This window comes from Rhineura floridana, chromosome 5, assembly GCF_030035675.1.
Source record: "Rhineura floridana isolate rRhiFlo1 chromosome 5, rRhiFlo1.hap2, whole genome shotgun sequence".
NCBI classification, from domain to species: domain Eukaryota; kingdom Metazoa; phylum Chordata; class Lepidosauria; order Squamata; family Rhineuridae; genus Rhineura; species Rhineura floridana.
This window is the reverse complement of record NC_084484.1, coordinates 114,586,165-114,604,478: the sequence shown is the minus strand read 5'-3', so window position 1 is coordinate 114,604,478 and position 18,314 is coordinate 114,586,165. Positions and strand designations below refer to the sequence as shown.

Below are 18,314 nucleotides of genomic sequence, written 5' to 3'. Positions count from 1 at the left end.
CTTTTATATTGGCACTTCTATTTTGATATCAGTTACTTGAAATCAATGTAGCATGCACATTTTGCATTTGAACATTTATTATTATGGTTGTTTGGAAACCCACTAGGAGAAAGCTGCAGTGGGTCCAAATATTGGTGACAGCAGCATATCCTCAGTCTCTGTGCTTTAGGGGAACTGGATTAGCTGCCAAGGAATAGTAGTTGGTAAAGTGTACTTACTCATAAATGATTTACTTCCTTTCTTTGCAGAAGGATATGCACAGCAGTGAGATATTAGGCCGGAGGCCTTCAAGGGGGTAAGAGGAAGCCCCCAGCTTAAGCTGCTCAGAGACATGTGTCCCTCCCCAGTTAGACTTGAGGTACTACGAACCTCGCTTACTGGCTACCCGGTTTAAAGGGAGGTTTGTGTGTTATGGTGTTTTTCTTTTGGTTTCCTGATCCCAGATTCCAACTACCGGCTGGCCTTCAGGGCATACAGTCTTAAATCTGTCGTAGTTATGGCCCTAGGATGCAGAGGGCATATTACACCTGATTCACCACCAGTCCTGTTTAAGGGGTCAGGCAGTGATGGGTTTATACTGGGTAGTCTGGGATAGTGCGCTGCACTTCATTCAACATGGTGCACTATGATAGAGATGCCTTATGCATTTTTATGTGGCAGAGCATTATCTATGGACTGCTATATTTCTCACATGGAGTGCTTCAGCTCCTTCTGGGAGGGGCAGTCATGGCCTCCAACTCCCAGCTGGCCTTCATGGCCTACAGTCTTCAGTCTGTTTTAGTTATGGCGGTAATTGCCAGGGACAGAGTGTAAAGATGTACAGTTGGGCAGAGTTCTTGGCCCCTTCCTGGCCACCCCAGTCGGGTAGGGCCTTAAAAGGCAGTGGGCAAATTACGCCTGATTCACAACCAGTCTTATTTAAGGGGTCAGGCAGTAACGGGTTCATACCTGATAGTCTAGGAACGGTGCTCTATGCTTCATTTAACATGGTGCGCACAGTTGTCAGAGCATTGCCTATGGACTGCTATATTTCTCGCATGGAGTGCTTCAGATCCTTCTGGTAGGGGGCAGTCAGGAGACAAGTGGACTCAGAAACAGTGGGGCACTATCTGTATGATGGGCTGTTCATTGGTAGGGCAGATTTTGGGGTGCATGTTAGCACCTGAGGTCACAGCTTATAGTATGGATATGTAACTGGGGGGTTCCCTTGAAAACTGGGAATATGGAGGATCCTGTCCCATTGTTCACCTTTCTGGGTATCAAGATTGGCTCTTTGCCAGTGCTCTGTCACGGAACCAGATGGAGAGATTTCGCCACCTGGCACCGTAGGCCAAGGCTTGGCCGGACATGGTCCCGCCAGATCTGTGGGAGATTGGCAACTTGAGTCGGAGAGAGCGATAAGCCTGTCCATTGCGCCCAATACTATGGCCAGCTACCAGAGAGCAGGTAGGGAGCTATTGGCTTTCAGGGTAGAAAGGGGTTACGTACAGCAGTGGCCCATCCCAGTGGAAGACCTCATAGAGTTTTGCGTGGAAGGCAGGAGGAAGGACCTTGCCGTTAAGACTATTCGAGGTAAGCTCTCTGGCCTATCCTTTCTGGCCAAGTCCCGAGGTTTGCGGGACTTTTCTGATGACTTCTGACTTCGTAAGATGTTGGAAGGCTGGGCAAGGGAACACCCCGCCACTTCTGATCCTCGCTCCCCTATTCACCCAGAACTTTTGCTAGGGCTCTTGTCCCAATTTGAACGTATATGTTCATCGTCTTTTGAGGCCCTGCTTTTTCATGCGGCCGCACTTACACTGTTCTTTGGAGCTCTTAGGATCAGTGAGGTGCTGGCGGGGTCCAGGACTGACCTATCCTCCCGTCCCCCTTTTGCTGTCTGACTTTAGTTGGAGGGAGGGACAGGCTACCCTCCAGCTGCGCTGGTCAAAGACTGATCAGCGCAAGAGGGGACGTATGGTGGTTCTTTCCCCCTCACGGAGGCACGAAATTTGCCATGTAAGAGCATTGGCTAAGTTCTTAACAGTCCGTGGACAACAGCCAGGATACTTATTTGTTCATAAGGATGGCCTCCCCCTTTCTAGATTTCAGTTTTGGGCGGTTACTAGGTTAGCGCTTGGGCATATGGGACTCGATCTCAACAAGTTTTGGACACATTCTTTTCATATTGGCGCAGCGTCTACGGCTGCCTGCTTGGGTTTTTCCCAAGGCCAGTTACAGTCCCTGGGCAGATGGTGTTCTACAGCCTATAGGTCCTATATTCGGCCTTTTCGAGGGGTTCCAAAAACCAGTTTGTGACTTGTTTCTGTCACTGTTATGAGTTTCCATTGTTTGTTTTGACAGGCCGCTGGAAGGGAGACGAAAGAGTGCACATCCTCCTCTGAGGCCATGGTATGGTATTTTGGGCAGGCCGCAAGGCGGTGAAGTCGCGTGTGGGCAAGCAGCTTGGGCTTAGCCGGTGGGCTAACGTGCAATGGCTGGGCCGCCGTGGGATGCGCTGAGACGTGCTCCTTCCAGCGCTCTTCCAGACGGCAGTAGTTCGGAATGCGCCACAGTTTTTGGTCATTCACCTGGGAGAGAATGACCTTGGCATGTTGAAGGGCAGAGCCCTTATTGAACAGGCGACTGCTGACGGCAGTAGTTCAGAATGCGCCACAGTTTTTGGTCATTCACCTGGGAGGGAATGACCTTGGCATGTTGAAGGGCAGAGCCCTTATTGAACAGGCGACTGCTGACTTCCGGGCCATTATGCAGCGTTGGCCGGGGGTACACTTGAATTGGTCCGATATTTTACCCTGTAGACACTAGAACTGTATGGGTGACCCTAGTGGGATAAATAGGACCTGCAAAAAAGTAAATAGGCAGCTCCGTCTTGCTCTATTGGACTCTGGTGGTTTTGTCATTCACCATCCAGAGATAAGGCGCAGTAAGGTTGAGCTATATCGGTCAGATGGCGTTCATATGACCGATGTAGGTAATGAGATCCTTTTTGAAGACCTGCAGAGGGGCTTGAAGGACATCTTGTCGGAATGTGGGGTAAAGGGTGACTAAACAGAGGTTTGTCCCCTTTCTGTGGCGAGGAAGTGCGGGAAAGGTTGAAGGTGAAGGGCAGCTAGGTGACACCTTTAGGCACCTTTGGAGGTGATAGGCGGTTCCGGAGGCCTGCAGCTCCAGGTTTTACGGCCTGAGGGCAGGATACGGGTCGCCTTTGGGGCCAACAGGTCTCATCCACCTGGAGTTTCACGGCACCGGGGGGCGGTGACGCAGGTTGGCCTCCCTACACACAATTGGAGTGTGGTCAGGGCAAGGGGTTGACAGATTGCACCCCTTTGCCCGACAGGGGTTTGGGTCGCCCGAATAGCTGCAAGCAGGCTTTGCCTGACTCACCAGTTGAATCCCGCACTTATGTTCCCCTTTGCAGGGTCATTGTCATAATATGAATTTGGTTTAATAAAGTGGCCCGTTATTTAACCCATCATATTGTGTCTGCGTCTTATTTCACCCCTGGGTCGCAGAGAATATCTGAGAAATTCTCTACTATAGTAAGTTATTTATTTGTCTAATTATTTTTAGATATACCATGAAAGAGAGAGAATTTGAACAGGTACCATGTTTCATGCAAAATGGTCCATTTGCTGGATTGGTGGATGACTGGCTTTTACTTACTTACTCTTCTATTATTTTTATATATCACACAATCCGATTCTGCACTCTTAAAAGCTAACAATACATCAACTTTTCAAAACTCTGTTATGTAGACATAAATATCCTGGACATACCATCACTATCTACTTACTATATAAAATTCTCAAGTTCAAACTGATCACGTAGAGTCACATACAAAGAACACCTGGCCACCATATCAAAGGTAAAGTAATGTTAAAGTGATTTCTATAACCCTGTTACCATTTAAGTAACCAAATTCATAACAGACTACCACAGGAAAATTCAGTAAAGTCACTCCTAAATTGTTTAACACTAGCAATATACACATTTGGTTAAGTCAAAGATTAAAAATGTTGAGGCATTACCTTGCAATGGAACTGTTCGAACTAGTTTTGAAAAGCTACAGTAATCACTTTATGTTCCCATTATATTGTGATTTGTCTCCATTTCCTGGGATTACAAGGAAAGGCAAAATTGGATTCTGCTACACATCATGTCTAGCACTTCACAGGTATTTGACATTACTGTAAACTAAATGGCACTGTAACAGTCAATGTTATTTGCTGTCTCACAGCTGTTTGAACCCAGCCTCTGATTTCATATATAGGAAATAAATGTTGTCATCTGATTAAGTTTTTGTGAACTCACATTATTTGGATAATTTTAAAGAATCCTATATTATGGAAGGCAGTATATCTCTGTTTCAGTGAGATCAACTGAACTTTTTCATGAAAAACTTTGGGACCACTCCCTAACGCAGGGATAGGGAATGCATGGGCTAAAGGCTATATTGACTTTTCTTCTGTTTCTTCTAGCTCAGTTCCTCTATCTCACAAAGAGGATTCTCAGCTGTGGTCTGAGATCACAGTAGCTTACGGCTCAAGCAGCCCTTCAACCTACCCTTCTCCATGAATCCCTTAAGCTACCCTGCTCTGAGCCCACTAAGGTAGCTTGTAGCCCTCAGGTACACTGGAGGAGGTTATCCCATCATCAGTGTTGAAGTAAGATTCAACTTTATTTATTTATTTATTTATTTATTATTTGATTTATATCCCGCCATTCCTCCCAGCAGGAGCCCAGGGTGGCAACTTCCAGTCTGGTCAGAGGGTGTCACCTTGCCTACCTTTAGGCAGCAAAATGTCTTGGTCTGCCCCTGATCAGGAGATACTATGATCATCTCTATATCGTTTTACATACACTAATGCTCACCTTGTTTGCAGAATTATTGTGAAATGTTAGGTTCATAAAAAATAAAGGCACAGAGGGTAAGTTCCCAGTTCTTAATGTGTTTATGCTTTTAGCCCCCGTGCAGGGCCAGTTTTTGGTCTGGAATAATTTGTGAGGAGGCTGATTATATGGCTTGGTGGCTTGTCCACACAATGCCATGCAACTTCTGCCATCACAGCTTCCCCTTTTTGATTATGTAGAAACTTCTTCAGCATGTGAACCAGGTGCTAAATATGCAGAAGTATACAGAGGGCAATGCTTGAGCCTATGACTGAAAACTTCTGTAATAATGGACAAATGAGTAAGAAGATAGAACATCAGATTTCAAAGATTATTTTAGTTGTATTAAGCAGGATGCAATATTTGCCATTTGAAGAAAAGTGACATGGATAGTTCTGAAGGTCTCACAAGCTGTTAAGCCTTAATTTTTTATTTACTTGGGCAGTAGAATACTGTACCAGAATTGTTCTCAATTAAAGTCTTTGTTATTGAAATCATAGGGTCGCCATAAGTCGTAATCGACTTGAAGGCATATAACAACAAAAATAGCCTTCCAATCTTTTTGAAATATAATAATGGAATCGTGCATAATTAAATCTTCCTAGTTGTCCTAGTCTGCTAAAGCCAATGATATACTATTACAACAGGAAAAAGGCATTATTTTTTATAAGACAGATATTCAGGCATTTTTCCTTGTAAGATGCTCAGCTATTGTTGTTATTATTAATATTATTACTATTATACCCAATAAAGATCAGGTAGAACTAATGATCCTCTCATCTCCAACCCAGAAGGTTACCATAGTCAAAGGCATCAAAATCCACTGATAGGTCAACAAGATTTAGCACTCCCATTGTCCCTCTACCAATACAAAGCCAAAGCCAGTTGTGCCAAAACCGAGTCTGAAGCCAGATTGAAATGAGTCTAGATAATTAGCTTCATCCAAGTATACCTGAAGTTGTGCAGACACCACCAGGGGTTTAGACATTCGGGGTCTCTGAGAGGTCTTAGACCTCATACTTTTTGGAGAGCAGGGTTCCTTCTGTCTCCAACATCCTACGAGTGAATCCGCATGAAAGGGGAGTGTGTTAACCACTGAGAAGACTCTTCTAACATGCTTCCTTGTCCTTTCCTGCTGATTGGAACCAATCAGAGTGACAGGAGCTGAGTCAGCCACTGAGAAGGTTCTTTTCAGTAGCTAACACTCTCCGCTTTCATGTTAATTGACTTCTAGGGACATGTGTTGTTATTGGAGAGGGTGTTAACAAGGATCATTCTCAGCCCAGCAGCAAAAAAGGTAGGGGTGTGTGTGTGTGTATGTGTATGTGTGTATGTTTGTGTGTGTCTATCATGAAGGGGCCCTGCAGTTCTGAATCTTCTCTAAATCCAAACCATATTAGAGGGGTTAGGGATTTCTTTAAAATTGCATGAATGTGAGCAGTGCACATTTCATGTTACTATACTATCACCTTATTATCTATGTTTATACTATTGGATACACTTTTAATTATGCATTATTTATTTATTTATTTTATTCAATTTTTATACCGCCCGAAGCCAGAGGCTCTCTGGGCGGTGCACAGCATAGCATAAATACAATACAATAAAAATACATTAAAATGACAATAGTAACACTAAGCATATATGTTAAACAATTAACAGCCTGGTCTATGTAACAACAGAAATTTAAAATATTTAAGAAGCCTGGGAAAATAAAAAGGGTTTAACCTGGCGCCGAAAAGATAGAAGTGTAGGCGCCAGGCGAACCTCATCGGGGAGACTATTCTGTAGTTCGGGGGCCACCACTGAAAAGGCCCTAGATCTCGTTACAACCCTCCGAGCCTCTCTGTGAGTCGGAACTCGAAGGAGGGCCTTTGATGTTGAGCGTAGTGAACGGGTAGGTTCATATCGGGAGAGGCGTTCCGCTACTGTCTCAGTGATGGATTAGTGTATATTGCCTATGTCAGACTCCAGATTCCTTACATCAGTTAGTTAGAAATTAGCTTTTTGCTTACATCTGGACTAAAAGTTTAATTAATTTACTACAAACAGGCATACATAATGAATTCTTTAATCAAGGAGATTCCCTAGAATTCATCACCTTTGAACCTGTGCAAGACTTAAAATAGTATAAATGTTATTTTTAATTTCTTTGCTCCTTTAATGCAGTTTTAGATGAATGATACTGTGTTAAATTTTAAATGACAGAACTGCAGTTCCAATATCTACTTAAATGATGCACACAATATCTTAACAGATTACCCTAGGGGAATCCAAACTCAATACATTAAAGATTAATTTTCTTCATAAAAATAGCATACAATATTTACCAATCATATAAATTTGGGGGTAATATATGTTTAATAACAGAGAGAGAGAGAGAGAGAGAGAGAGAGAGAGAACTTCCAGATTCAGTTCTTTCCAAAGTTACAGCAAGAGAAATCCTAGCTGAAGGGCACATGCTAGCATGCTGTCCTTCAACACAACTATTAGATGGATGTTCTAGAATCTAGATCAGCCTTTCCCAACCAGTGTGCCTCCAGATGTTGTTGGACCACAACTCCCATCAGCCTCAGCCAGCATTGCCAATGGTCAGGAAAGATGGGAATTGTGGTCCAACAACATCTGGAGGCACACTGGTTGGGAAAGGCTGATCTAGATCAAGAAGTACCATTTGTATTAGGGATGTTAAAAGAGAGTCAAGTTCATAGAGCTAAACAAAACTGAATGCACGAGAGTTTTTCTCCAACATTTCCTTTTTTGCAACTTTAACCAATACCCCCCACACCTCTACTTTGCAATTCACTCCTTTTAAAAGCAGAGTAATTTCTTTTCAACAAACAAGTGTCAAACACCTGGGAGAGGAACAATAAGAATCCATACATTTGATTGTGAGCCTTGTAAGTAGCAGTCTGATGACATTTAGACCACATTATCCAATCCTCCAAACTAAAGATTAGAAGACTGGGAATAAGCCATGTACATCTGCACTCCCTTCTTCCCTTAGCAGAGCATTTCCTGGTTAGTCAATCAGCAGTTTGAGTGATCCCTCTAAACTAGGATCAAACAGGCTTTTATAGGGATTTGATTTAGCCCATGCAGCTGTATACCAGCTGTATATTAGTTGTTCTTTTGCATCTGTAAATGTGTGAGTTTGATTTTCATTTGATGTTTTTATTATTCTGCTGCTTTAATATTTGTGTATTTTATTGTAGCTTTATTCTGTTTTCTAACCCACCCAGTAACCACAACCTGATGCAGGGTGAGATAGAAATGCAATCAAACTAAAATACAATAAATAAAATTACAGTAATAAAGGCTCAAAGTTACTAGAGCATGGATAGATAACTATGAACAAATCATTTCTCTCTGAAAAGGAATGCAGCCAGTGCGTCAGCAACAGCTGGCAGAAGGCACTGCAACCTAATGTTGCCACCTGGGCATTAGAAGCAATGCTGTACCCCCAATCTGGAAGGCAACCCCATCTAGAATACCAGTGCCCTGGATTGATAGACCATTGACTAAAAGCCCTTCTGTCCTATTGAGCTTCAGTTTATTAGCCCTCATTCTGCTCTTATTGATCTGAAGCACCTGTTTAGTGTATCCACCGAGACATCTATGCCCAATGTGAAATGGAGATAGAGCTGGGGTCATCCACATTTTGATGGAACCCAACTCCAATCTCTGATCTGAAGATCTTTTCCAGTGGAGAGACCTTTTAGAAAATACAAGTAGCTTGCTACTGCTGTTTTCCTTTATCCCCTGTAGTAATTTTAAAGAGTAAACTTCAAAAAACAAATTCCATTGTGTTCTGGTGATTCTGGATAAGTGCAAAGAGGCATTTATGTGAAAATTTGTGGCAGTGAAAAAAGAAACAAACATTCACCTACCACTTGAGAAGTTTTGCCTGCATCAGATTGGCATATTTGCATTCTATTAGTATTAAAGGCCAGTGTTAGGCATGTCGAAAGCAAAGGACCAAATAAATGTGTCTATTAAATTAGCATTATAACTTTTCATCATTATGTAAAGCCCATAAATTCATAGCTAATTTAAAATTGGTGTTTCTTTACAAAGAAATCTGGATTGCAACGAGGTTCACACATTGCCATGCTATTTTTTGGATTAATGGCAAAGAAAACATGCATGTATAATCAGGTAACATGCTTGTATATTGCTGCTACTGCAGCAGTTCATTTGTAATTTATGCAGTTTGCTCTCCTCCTTTTAATGGCAACATTTTTCATGGAAGAGTTCTGCTTTCCTCAGCTGAAGTCATTCATTTGCTGAAAATGGAAAAGAGGTCAAATTAATTGCAAAGCTGTATATTGTAAGAGAGGAAAAAGTAACCCAATAATTCTGTACAAAAAAAGGAAGGAAGGAAGGAAGGATGTTTAAAAGGAAGGGCATAACTGAGGCGGACAATGTCTCTTTATCCTTTAGGAAATATTTCTTTCTTCGGTTCATCAGTCCTAAAAGTGATATTCTTTATGGCTTATGGTCCTTTATGGTTCAACATGAAAAATAAATAATGAGGTCCAGAAGAAACACATTAGAATTCAAAACCAAATGTAGAGTAAGGATACACTGAATAAATAAATAAATGAGTCTGATGATTATGTGTGGTTGTATTAGTTTTCATTTTTATTAGGAAATTAGCAAAGCAAAGCTATTGTTGTTGTTTTCAATTGGTTGTTTGTCCTCTTGAAAAATAATCTGCTTTAATTTCTTTGGCCAGCATTTTGTGCACCAGAAGCTAGATTTAAAGCTCTTCTGTTCTGGACTGGAAAATCTTTTGTAATGATTTTGGAGATTTTTTTTTTAAAAAAATCAGAGGTAATGAATTCCTAAAATATTACATGAATATAGAATAAGAATGGTTATGACTATACTATTGTTGTGTTATGTGTAACAGTGGGAGCTGAAAATATTATGTCTAACTTACACTTGCTTTAGCATATAGTGGGAGGCCTTTAATTGAGAGGTCATATTATACAGTTCCACAGAAACTGTTATAGGCCTTAATGGTTCACAGTCTGACCTGTCAGCTGGCACACTAGACAGAAGAATCCATAAGGTCAAGTTTTGATAGGGCAATTAATGAACATTCTATTGGCTTTCATTGGCTCTTGCACTCAGGCCAATAGGCTGGCAGATTCAATGCTCCCAAACCAGCATTCCCACTGATACGCCAACACGGCTCTGATCACATTGGTGCCCTGCCCCACCCTAGTAAACTGCAGTGATGCCAGTTTTGGGAGGGTGACTCCACAGATCTGCCCTATCACACAGGCCACTAACAGACACAGAGGTGATTGAAGGTCACTGTTCAGAGGATCCTGACAGATTCTATAAAAGGCCATTGTTCACTATCAGTGTACTCTACGGAAGCGGTCCAGGCAAAGAAGAGTGAAAGATAATAATAGCAGAGCCTAAGCATGTGGCTAAAGATTGTCTGAAATCACTGAAAGTAGAGGCTATGAGAGCTATCAAGGAGAGAAGATTCTAGAAGTGATTCTCCAGAATAACATTTGATTTGAGTGACAGTAGAAAACAGGAAGCAAGAAGATTTCAGAGACAACTGTTACATCTTCTTTGCTTTGTTCTGATTATCAAAAGCCCATATCAGAGGGCTCTTCCCGATGACCTGTTTAATTGAGCATTCCTCCTACTTTGCTCGCATAAAGTTTATGCGGAGATTAGACTGCATCCAATCTTTATTGAGTATTCCATTCTGATTTGTTTCCTGTTAATAATTTGTTCATTCTACACATTCCAGTGCATTTCCCTGTCACTTTTCTAACTGCAGTGGAACAAGAGCACAGAACAGCATATGCTCTACCTATGAGTTATGGAGCAACTTCCTCTTGGACTTCAGTACTTTTTTCACAGTGGATGCTGAAATCTTCTGGAGCAGTAGTGTGTCGAGCTTGCAGGGGTCTGGCCATAAATGATACATTTATTAGGTAGGTTAGGCTCAGATAGCTAGTGGAGGCTGGTCCATTATAGCACATGGGAGACGGCCCCACCAATCTCAATCTGGCCTCAGTCAGCCCCCACCCACCTGCCTTCTTACCTCCAACCAGTCCAGGGGGTGATGGCACTGCCTGTCAGCTTCCTCCTCAGTTCGAGTCCTGCCCCTTCTAGACTTCACCAGGGAGGAGGATGGGGACAAAACTAGGATTAGCTGACTCTGTCTGTCATTGGCTCTGGCTCTGCCTCCGGTTTGGGCTCCCTGCCTTCCACCCCACCAATCTTGAGGGCCACCAGCCACCACGGCACATAGCAACTGCCTGAAGATCACCCAGGTCTCCGCAACCAAAGTCCATCATCCTACATGCTAGCTACTAAACCATCCTTTGTCAGATCACTATTCTCTGATTCAGCTGACCCTAATGAATGTTGTATCATGCTATGTACCCTTGCTGTAAACTGCTTTTTTCTTAGTTTTAGTCTAGTTTATGAATAGTTTTTTTCTTTAACGGTAATTTTAAAATATACTTGTCAACTGGTGCTCATAGAGTTACATAAGATTACAGTTTTCAGAAATTTTTGCTGCCCTGGGCACCTTCTGGGAGAAAGGGCAGGATATACATTTAATAAATAAATAAAATACCGCCACCCCCGCAAATCAGATTGTCAGTTTCAAAGGCTTTCCAAATGAAAACTGATTTCTCTTCCTAAACCCACATTTCATCAGGTACTTCAAACACTATTCAACCGCAATGATGCAGAACAGGCTGCATTGCTGCAAACCTGTCTGTCATTCCCGTTTTAGATGTGCACGTTCAGAAATTCAGCAAATTGATGGTGTTCACTAGTGGGTAGGCAGGTTTCTTCTTAGCACATTATTAAACCCAATAATAAACAAGTAGACAGAACACAGTCTAAAGATGATAATTCTGCAGCTTACATTTTGAACTCTTCACAATGCGTTGGATCCAGATCCAGTCAATTACCTTAATGCAAATTAAGTTTGGTTTCAGTGGGTCTACTCAAAGCATGACTAAAGCCTGAATTGAGCCCATTATTCTACCATCATTGGATAATATGTTCAGAGGGAAGGTTGCTTAACAGATATGTTTACATACTTGACCTTTGATAACTAGTCAGTACTGATTATATCAGTAGACTTAATTGTACATAATAATCATCATTATTCAGTCATGGTGCTGTAGATTGAAGAGCTGACAACATGTACACAATACTCTGTAGCTAAAGATACCAATCCCAGCACAACAGAAAAACATTCACATCTTATGTTTTACATCTGGAGCCACTGTGCAACGGTATGTGCCTTATGTTTGTGATCCCAACTCCTGCTAGGGGATGTTATTGAACAATTTCAGCTGGGGGAAAAAACTCCCCTCTGCTGTTTTATTTATTTATTTATTTATTTATTTATTAGATTTTTTAGTCGCCCATCTGGCTGGTTGTCCAGCCACTCTGGGTGACGTACATAATAAAAACATATAATTACATTAGAACATTAAAATCAACACTAAGTAAAACCTAACCCACCCCAAAAGCCTGCCTGGAGAGCCAGGTCTTCAAGGCCTGGTGGAAGCTCATCAAAGAGGGGGCATGTTGCCATGTTACCATATTTTCCCCACCTTAAAGATTTCTGCAAAAACCGGAGAGGAATGTGAGATCAGAGGCTGTTTTCCTCAGAGAGGAAAAGCAGACTGAAGTTACAATTTTATATACTGGCGTGGGGGAGCTTTTTTTCTGTTAAGGGTCACATGCTGGCAGTAGGAACACAGCAACATAGGAAGCTGCCTTATCTTGAATCAGACCAATGGCCCATCTAGCTTAGTAGGGGAAGAGGGCAGAGCCAGTGGTAGGTGGAGCCAAAGCCCAAAGATGGGAAGTCCCAAGCCAAGAGTGGGCAGGATGACCCCCTTTCTCTCTCCCCCCTCTTACTGACACCCCATTTTCTCCCCTTTTCACCCACTTGCGCTCACTTTGCTAGACCTCCATGGTAAATTATATACCTGAACATACCAAAAAATAAACTTGCACCCCCTCTTTCTAACCCCCCTTTTCTCTCTCTCTCTCACTCCTTTTGTCCATTGCCTCCTACATAAAATTATCAAGAGATATATGTGTGTATATCAAGGGATACATGTCATCCTTGAGCCCCAGACTCCCTGCCCCTCCTATACACACAGATCCTATGAATTTTAAAACAAAGTGTTACCTTCTTTTTCATTCAAATGGCTTGCATGTGAAAAGCCTCTCTACCATGTACAAGCCATGACATTTGGTTTGAGGAGAAAGTAGCTCAAAAACCAAAAATAAAAAACCAGGAGTGAATAAGCTTTGCAAATGCATTTTCACAAGTTAGTAGCCTAGCAAATTCTTACTAGCCTGCCCATCCACCAGTATATACATGAATTAAAAAGCAAATTAAAATTAACAACTGCTGCTTATGATCCACACATACTGCTATAGTAGAATTCTTTTTTAAAAAAACATACAGAAAACCAGGCATCACAATGTACAGGGAGAGATATTTTGTTAAGAATTTTTTCAGAAAGGCAGGTGGTTTGTTAGAACCCTAAGAATTATTGTGTAATGTGCACCTATGTTCTACTGCTTCTATTCAATTTCACTAAAAATTCATACCTTAGGTCTGTGTTTGAATCTGAAATTGTGTTCTTGGTTCAGCGATTACATTTTATGTGTATCTTTGTGTCCAGTGGATGTCCAAAATGTAGGACTGGGTGTCCATTTGGACCCACAACTATTACTTACAAAATGACTTGCTTATGGACCTTACTTCTGAGTAAATACATAAGGAATTTCACTGTACATTTCCCTTTCTAATAGTGGGAGCTACATGTGGGAGCTAACATAATAAACCAGAGTTTGAGATTTTCAGTGTAAAAAAAGGAAAATCCAGTATGTCTGATATTAAAAGTTTCTGTAATGAAATGATAGCATGGCTTTATTGGATTCAACAACAACAACAAAATAACAGGCAAATTAAATGAACAACATTGATCACGCCTGATTGACCAATGTTTGAAGACAGTGATTGAGATCAATGTTTGATTAAATATTCATGATGTTAGTTGCAGGGAATATTGAGCATCTTAACAGCAAAATCGATTCATTAACTTTATTAATGAGGCTTCACAATTGTTAACTGTATCCGTACAGTTCTTCTAAGAACATATTAAAGGAAAATATCTAAACTGTCTTTTTACAGCAATAAAAGGCTTCAATTGTATATCCTCTTATTTGGGAGTAAGCCCCAATTAACTCCGTGTGACTTTGAGTAAACATATATAGTATTGCATTATAAGGGACTTATTCCTAAGAAAAGAGAAAGTACAGATTTATTAAAACATTTCCTTTTAAAAAAAACCCAAACCAAATATATATATATTTTAGCTCCCCATGCTGAATTATGTATTCCAATACAAAATAACAAATGAAGGTTGCAATCCTAAATGAATTTACTAGGGAGCAAGGATGGGTGAATCTGTTAGTGTTAGTTTCTCTGTTTCTATTTTTTCCAGTCTTAAATTCAGTTTTCCACATTTTTAAATCCTCATGAAGAATCATCAGCATTTTAGTGAGAATTTCTCCAAACATACATACATTTGTAGGCAATTTTGTCTAATATACACATTTTTGCAAAGCAATTTCCTCCAATATTTTTTGTTATTTTCACTATTATATGCATTTAATGCACAGTTTGCCCTAAATGCATTTTTAAAACTGCATTGCAAAATTCAGAGAAGTGAATTTCAACTAAGAACTGCGGTTCAGTATTGTTTCAGAATATGTGAATTATGTAGGCTCACCTTCATATGCGAACTGAATTAAATTTGTTGCCCATCCCTACTTTTGAGTAAACATGCATAAGACTGTGCTGCAAATACTATTTAATAAGAAGTACAATAGTCCTTCTTCTACTGTCCTTCTGTAAGGACAGAATGTGAAGAAACCTATTAGTTCCCCATTGGAAAGGGTGTGAGACCGGGGTGTATTTTATCATCCTGTTTGTTTCATCTATATGTAGAACATATCATATGGAAAGTGGGATTGGATCAAGATGAAGGAGGTATGAAAATTGGAGGGAGAAACAGCAATAATTTAAGATATGCAGATGATACCATACTACTAGCAGAAACCAGGAATGATTTGAAATGAATGCTGATGAAAGTGAAAGAGGAAAGGATAAAAGCAGAACTACAGCTGAACGTCAAGAGACTAAAGTAATGAGAACAGAAGATTTATGTAACTTTAAAGTTGACAATGAGGACATTGAACTTGTCAAGGATTATTAATATCTTGGCACAGTCATTAATGAAAATGGAGACAATAGTCAAGAAATCAGAAGAAGGCTAGGACTGGGGAGGGTAGCTATGGAGAACTAGAAAAGGTCCTCAAATGCAAAGATGTATCACTAAAGACCAAAATCAGGATCATTCATATCGGTATTCCCAATCTCTATGTACGGATGTGGAAGCTGGACAGTGAAAAAAGTGGATAAGAGAAAGATCAACTCCTTTGAAAGGTGGTGTTGGAGGAGAGCTTTGCACATACCATGGACTGTGAAAAAGACAAATAATTGGGTGTTAAAACAAATTAAACCAGAACTATCACTAGAAGCTAAAATGATGAACCTGAGGTCATCATACTTTGGACACATCATGAGAAGACATGATTCATTAGAAAAGACAATAATGCTGGGGAAAACAGAAGGGAGAAGAAAAAGAGATGGATTGATTCCATAAACAAGAGATGGATTGATTCCATAAAAGAAGCCACAGACCTGAACTTACAAGATCTGAACAGGGTGGTTTATAACAAATTCTATTGCAGGTCGCTGATTCATACCATCTCCATACATTGTAATCGACTTGAAGGCACATAACACAAACACACAATAGTCCTTTACATTACTGCAGGAACTTAACACTGGCTAGGGCCAAAACCCAGCATTTGAGGCCAGCCCTCAGTGCCTCATAGGCATAATGTGGCAACTGTTTCAAGTGGCAGGCATGAGGGAGCAGCAAATTGCCCTCCCCCTGGGTTGCCAGTCCTACTACTGCAGCCACCCAATGAGGCTTTCCGACAGTTATCCCCTCCAATTCGCTCTAGGAAGGGGAAGGGAGCCCTTTCTCAGAGCAATGTATTTTGGTGAAGTGACAGTAAGAAGGCCTGCACTGCAATTTGCTGTATGTCTTGAAATGCTCTTAGGAAAAAAGTATAGAATACCAAGGGTTGCATGCAACTAACTTTTACTCAGAGTAGACCCACTGAAATCAATGGACTAAGTTAGTCATGGTGATTAATTGCAATTGGCCTACTGTGAGTAAAAGCCAGCTGATTATAACCTCAAGGAAATTTAAACTTGTTTCCTAAGTTTAAAGAGCATTTCTAGCTGCCATGGCAAACTGGTGCAGCAGTACAGGCACTCTGTCATCCACTTCACCCACAATGCATCATTCTCAGGAAGGATCCACTTGGTTCTTCCTAGAGCAAGGGCTGGAGGAGGGGGAGATCCAGTGCAGCCACTGGTAACACAGCAGTAAAAGTGGAGAAACGTAAGCAGAAGGGGAAGAGAGAGGCTGAGGGGGTGCAGCAGGGTTTAAGGCGGTGAAATCGCTTGTGCCTGCCCTGTCTGCACTGAACATTATAACAAAGGCAGCAATGCAAGTTATAGAGTAATTTGGATATTATATGAATGCATAAACTAGTTACTCAGTTGTGTTTTGCATAACTTTAAAAAGAAGAAAGGTTGATGCTGCAAATCAATGGCTCTGCATATTCCGTCAATGCCAAGCTTGAAAATAATCTTTGCAGAATAATCTTCCTTTAGTCTTATTTTATTTACTTTTCCCGATAAATGGTGTGAACTCTTTGAATGAAGAGACATTAAATACGATTTGGACATAAAATACTATTTTTGCCAAAAATATGCATATTGCTTGAAAAATTTCTAATCTAACCAGATTTAGAAGAATACCTAATTTTTCTCTCTTTTAAAAACAATTTGATTGTCTGGATCCATTTCAATCGGGCTTCAGGCCTGGACATGGGACTGAAACAGCCTTGGTCACCTTGGTAGATGATATGAGGAGGGCGTGGGATAGGGGCGAATGCACCTTCCTTGTCCTCTTTGATCTCTCAGTGGCTTTCGATACCGTTGACCACGTTATCCTCCTGGACCGCCTGAAGAGGTTAGGCATGGGAGGCACTGTATTGCAGTGGTTCCATTCCTTCCTCTCTGGTAGGTACCAAAGAGTGGCATTGGAGGATGAGGTCTCGGATCCTTGGCCTCTCACTTGTGGGGTGCCACAGGGTTCCATCCTCTCCCCGATGCTGTTCAACATCTATATAAAGTCGCTGGGGGCAATCATCAGGAGATTTGGGCTGCAATGTCATCAGTATGCGGATGACACGCAGCTCTATCTCTCATTTAAATCTTCACCGAGGTTGGCTGTAGAAACCCTGTCCAAGTGCCTGGAGTCGGTGAGTGGCTGGATGGGAAGGAATAAGCTGAAGCTGAACCCTGACAAAACCGAGGTACTGTTTGTGGGAGACAAGAGAAGGCTGGGGGATGTGGACCTGGTGCTCAATGGGGTACGATTGCCCCTGAAAGACCAGGTCCGCAGCCTGGGGGTCATTATTGACTCCCAGCTGTCCATGGAGGTTCAAGTCTCGGCTGTGAGCCGGGCGGCGCTGTATCAACTCCATCTGATACGGAGGCTGCGCCCCTACCTTCCAAACCATCTGCTCCCACCGGTGGTCACCTCTCGCCTAGACTACTGTAATGCGCTCTACGTGGGGTTACCCTTGAAAACGGTCTGGAAGCTGCAACTGGTACAGAATGCGGCGGCTCGTCTGATTAAAGGCAGCCGCCGGCAAGATCACATCACTCCAGTGCTGAAGGAGTTGCTCTGGCTACCGGTTGTTTACCGGGCCCAGTTCAAGGTGTTGGTTTTGACCTTTAAAATCCTACATGGTTTTAGCCCAGTCTATCTGAAGGAGCGCCTCCAGCATCGTCAGGGATGCCGCTCAACAAGATCAGCCTCAGAAGACCTTCTCTCGATCTCACCGGTTAAAACAGCTAGACTGGTGAGGACTAGAGAGAGGGCTTTTTCAATAGTGGCCCCCACCCTGTGGAACTCTCTCCCAAATGATCTCCGCCATGCCCCTTCTATGATGAGCTTCCGCCGGGCCTTGAAGACCTGGCTCTTCAGGCAGGCTTTTGGGGTGGGTTAGGTTTTTACTGTTATGGTTTTAAATTTTAACGTTTTAATGTATTGTTTTTTATCTTGTATGTCGCCCAGAGTGGCTGGACAACCAGCCAGATGGGCGACTAATAAATTTAATAAATAAATAAATAAATAAATTAGTGATTTGAAGTCTTCGGTCCCTTATTTACACGAATAATCCCT

At 41.7% G+C, this 18,314-nt stretch overlaps 1 long non-coding RNA gene across 2 annotated transcripts in view; it reads right to left on the bottom strand.

Annotated features, from left to right (window-relative positions):
- The window catches only part of LOC133385910 (uncharacterized), a 422,451-nt gene that overhangs the window by 215,125 nt on the left and 189,012 nt on the right, over positions 1-18,314 (bottom strand). The window contains exon 3 of one of the 2 annotated variants that reach the window (XR_009763008.1): positions 8,178-9,179. The exons of the other annotated variant lie outside the window; for it this stretch is intronic. This is a non-coding gene — a long non-coding RNA (uncharacterized LOC133385910). Of the gene's footprint in view, positions 1-8,177; positions 9,180-18,314 lie in introns of those variants that run through there. 2 annotated transcript variants of the gene reach the window in all.